The sequence below is a fragment of the Alexandromys fortis genome, unplaced genomic scaffold, assembly GCF_014885135.2.
Source record: "Alexandromys fortis isolate MF-2015 unplaced genomic scaffold, M_Fortis_MF-2015_v1.1 scaffold_245, whole genome shotgun sequence".
Taxonomy (NCBI): Eukaryota; Metazoa; Chordata; class Mammalia; order Rodentia; family Cricetidae; genus Alexandromys; species Alexandromys fortis.
The window spans coordinates 1,587,402-1,592,393 of record NW_026068139.1 but is presented as its reverse complement, the minus strand read 5'-3'; positions in this window follow the sequence as shown (position 1 = coordinate 1,592,393).

Sequence of the window (4,992 nt, the reverse complement as noted above, 5' to 3'; positions counted from 1 at the left end):
CCACACGGCTAGCTTTACCCAAAATAATTACATGGAAACTGTATTCTTGTTTTTATTTATTTATTTATTTATTATTTATTATTTATTATGTATACGACATCCTGACTCTATGTACACCTGCAGGCCAGGAGAGGGCACCAGACCCCATTACAGATGGTTGTGAGCCACCATGTGGTTGCTGGGAATTGAACTCAGGACCTTTGGAAGAGCAGGCAATGCTCTTAACCTCTGAGCCATCTCTCCAGCCCCTGAAAACTGTATTCTTTTAAACATTGCTTGACCCATTAGCTCTAGCCTTTTCCTGGCCAACTCTCACATCTTGATTAAACCATTTCTAATCATCTGTGTAGCACCATGAGGTGTTGTGTTACCAGGAAAGATTCAGCATGTCTGACCTGGCGGCTGGCTCCATCGCATCTGACCTCACTTTGCTTCTTCCTAGCATTCTGTTCTGTCTACTCCACCCACTTAATTTTCTGTCCTATCAAAGGGCCAAGGCAGTTTCTTTATTAACCAATAGACAGATGACCCTCCTCCATCACTTGGCTATTTCTACTTCCCATGTAGATTAGATCTATGTATGTCTCTCTTAGGGTCCTCATTGTTCTCTAAGTTCTCTGTGATTGTGATTTGTCCGCTGGTTTTCTTTGCTTTATGTTTAAAAAACACCTATGAGTGAGTACATATGATAATTGTCTTTCTGGGTCTGGGTTAACACACTCAAAATGATGCTTTTTAGCTCTATCCATTTGCCTGCAAAATTCAAAATTTTTTTTCCTGTTTGTACTCCATTGTGTAAATGTACCACATTTTCTTTCCCCATTCTTCAGTTGAAGGGTAATTTAGATTGTTTCCAGGTTCTGGCTATGTCAAGCAATGATGCTATGAACATAAATGAGCACATGTCCTTGTGGCAGGATTGAGCATCTTTGGATATATATCCCAAAGTGGTATTACTGGGTCTCGAGGAAGGTTGTTTCCTTATTTTATAAGAAATTGCCACACTGACAAACAAAGGGGCTGTACCAGCTTGCATTCCCACCAGCAGTGCAGAAGTGTTCCCTTTTTTCCACAACCTCTCCAGCACAAGTTGTCATCAGTGATTTGGATCTTGGACATTCCTACAGGTGTAAGATAGATTCTCAAAGTTGTTTTGATTTTCATTTCTCTGATGAATAAGGTTGTTGAACATTTCCTTAAGTGTCTTTCAGCCATTTTAGATTCCTCTGTTGAGAGTTCTCTGTTTATGTCAGTGATCCATTTTTTAAATTGGATTATTTGTTCTTTTGATGACCAGTTTATTGAGTCCTTTGTATATTTTGGAGATAACACATCTGTCTGATGTGGTGTTGGTGAAGAACTATTCCATTCTGTAGGCTGTCATTGTGTCTTCTTTACCATGCCCTTTCCTTTACAGAAGTTTTCCCATTTATTAATTGTTTCTCTGAGTGTCTATGCTGCTGGGATGATATTTAGAAAGTGGTCTCCTGTGCCAAAGTGTTTAAGTGTATTTCTCACTTTCTCTTTCATAAGGTTCAGTGTGGCTGACTTTATGTTGAGGTCTTTGTTCCATTTGGACTTGAGTTTTGTGCATGGTGATAGATATGGGTCTGTTTTCATTCTTCTACATATTGATATTGTTATGCCTGCACCATTTGTTAAATATGTTTTCTTTTTTCCATTTGATATTTTTTCATTCTTTGTCAAAAATCAGGTGTTCAAAGGAGTGTGGATTAATATCCAGGTGTTCTATTCAATTTCATTGGTCCTCCTGTCTGTTCTAATGACAATACCAGGCTGTTTTCAGTACTGTAGCTCTGTAGTAGAGTTTGAAGACAAGGATTGTGATGCCTCAAGAAGTTCTTTTATTGTACAGGATTATTTTGGCTATCCTGGGTTTTTTTCCATATGAAGTTGAGTACTGTTCTTTCAATGTCTGTGAAGAATTTTGCTGGGATTTTGATGGCCATTGCATTGAATCTGTAGATTGCTTTTGGTAAGATTGCCATTTTTACTATGTTAATTCTACCTAAACAAGAGCATGGGAGATCTTTTCATTTTCTGGTGTCTTTTTCAATTTCTTTCTTCAAATATTTAAAGTTTTTGTCATACAAGTCTTCCACTTGTTTAGTTAGAGTTACTCCAAAATAATTTATGCCATTTGTGGCTATTGTGAAGGGTGATGTTTCTCTGATTTCTTTCCCAGCCCTTTTATCATTTGTGTACAGCAGGGATACTGATTTTTTTAGTTAATCTTGTATCCTACTACATTACTGAAAGTGTTTATGAGTTGTAGAAATTTGTTGGTAGAATTTTTTGGATCACTAATGTAAACGTTCATATCATCAGCAAACAATAAGTGTTTGACTTCTTCTTTTCCAATTTGTATCCCCTTGATCTCCTTTTGGTGCCTCATTGCTCTAGCTAGGAACTCAAGAACTATATTGGATAGATATAGAGAGAGTGAACAACTTTGCCATTCATGATTTCACTGGAATCGCTGGGAGTTTCTCTCCATTGAGTTTGATTTTGGCTGTTGGCTTGCTGTATGTTGTCTTTATTATGTTTAGGTATGTTCATTGTATCCCTGCTCTCTTCAAGACCTTTATCATGAAGGGATGTTGTATTTTGTCAAATTCTTTTTTTTCATCTAATGAGATTATCTTATTTTTTTTATTTTTCAGTTTGTTTTTATGGTTGATTACTTTGACATATTTTTTTATTTTGAACCATCCCTGCATCTCTGGGATGAAGCCAACTTGATCATGCTGCATGATGGTTCTGATGTGTTCTTGGATTCGATTTGCCAGTGTTTTATTTAGTATTTTTGCATCAATGTTTATGAGTAAGGTTGGTCTGTCATTCTCTTTCCTAGTAATGTCTTTCTGTGGTTTGGGTATCAGGGTAATTTTAGCCTCATAAAGAGTTTGGCAATGTTCCTTCTGTTTCTACTGTGTGGACCTGCAGAGGTTCCAGGTTCCTACCTATTCTCTTTAATGTCCCAGACCAGTGCCTGGACCTACAGAGATCCTGGCTCAGGCCTACTCCCAGACTCATGCCTGGCTTTGCAGAGATCTCTGGTTCCTACATACTCCCTCAGCATTCCCAGATTCACATTCAGACTGGCAGAGATCCTGGATCAGGCCTAGTTCTTGGGAGGTCTGAGACTTAAACCCAGACTCACAGGGTCCTGGCTTAAATCTACTCCCTTGAAGGTCCCAGGTTCAGGTCCAGACCATCAGCAGTCTCTGGTTCTGGCTCACTTGATCAGCAGTTACTCTCCTGTACCTGTTCCGGTGACATTCACTATCTCTGGACCAGGTCCTTGGCTCAATCCTTGTCCACTAGTGTCCCAGGACTTGCATCTATTTCTTTTATAGATTAGTTTGGATTAAATGAACATGCTGTTTGATATACTATCATCTATTCCAACTAAGAGGTGTGCTTGTTCAAATAGAATCTTTATCAATTTTGATAGTATCCATAGCTTTTCTTCTCCTGTGGAAACAAGAGCAAAACTCCTTTTCTAACTTAATGCATGGCCTAGTTTCCATTTTGAGATAAGTACATCTTTAAAGTATATTGACTGATTTAATTCTGTAGTTTATTCTAGTATCCAATGTCTCTCCACAGCTGTTGTTCCTCTCTAATTAGCATTTAGAAAATTCAAAATTAGCAAAGCATTATGCAATTGATTTCTGGGGGTATTCATCATCCCTTTTAGTTTATTTAATGTATCCTTTAGAGTTTGATTTGAACTTTCTATGACTGCCTCATCTATAGAATTGCATAGTATACGTGTAATATGTTTTACTTTATAATAAAAAATTGTTTCATTTCTTAGAGACATATCCTGGAGCATTGTCAGTCGTTATTTGTGTGGATATACCCATAATGGTCATAACTTCTAGCAATGCTGTGATTACCAAATCAGCCTTTCCCAAACTAAGGTCAGTTACCATTGAAAACCTCAATAGATATCAATGGTGTAGTGTACATAATTTAGTTTTCCAAATTCTACAAATTAGAATACATCCATCTGCCAGATTTCATTCTTTTGAGTCTTTTTTGGGTTACTTCCTGTAGGTAGTGGTGTTTGGTTGTAAATAGAACAAATAGGACATTTCCTTATAATTTCCTTGGATTGTTGCCATGTGATAAAAATGTATTTTTTTAAACATTTGCTATTGACATGATGACTTTTACAAGATTCTGAGGTTTTCAGCACATTTCCCATCAATAATTGACCTATTTCGGTATTACCTTGTGCTAGAGGACCTGGCAGACCTGTATGGGATCAGATATGAGTTATGTATATGGGATGATTCCTAGTAGCGATGCAATCTTATAATTGAATAAATTATTAAGTCAATTCTGTGTCATCTGGTATAAATTAAGTTGTTTGAACATGCAAAACATTTCTTTCTGAATATTGTGAATCAGCAAATATATTGAGAGACTCTTTAAAATTCCATAGTACCTTGAGAATGGCATATAATTCTGAGTTTTGCAAAGAATTTTAAGGGCTTTGATCCAATTTACTTAAGTTTTATGATTTTTGCTTTCTTTCCTGATTTATTTGGATCAGTATGGAATGCAGGAGTTCCAGTTATTGATGGTATCCTGTTTAATGTGAGGAAGGATCCAGTTAGTTCTCTTTATAAGATGAATTCTCTTGCTTTTGGAATAGTTGTTAATCTCTCCCCCCAAAACACTACATGCTCTTTGCCAGGCTTCACTTCCTTTCCATTATTTGTTAACTTCATCATTATTAAAAAGTATTATATGGGCACAGGAGACCACTTCCTACGTATAACCCCAGCAGCACAGACAGTAAGGGCCTCATTGAATAAATGGGACCTCCTGAGACTGAGAAGCTTCTGTAAAGCAAAGGACACTGTTGCTAAGACAGAAAGGCAACCCACTGACTGGGAGAAGATCTTCACCAACCCCACAACTGACAAAGGTCTGATCTCCAAAATATATAAAGAA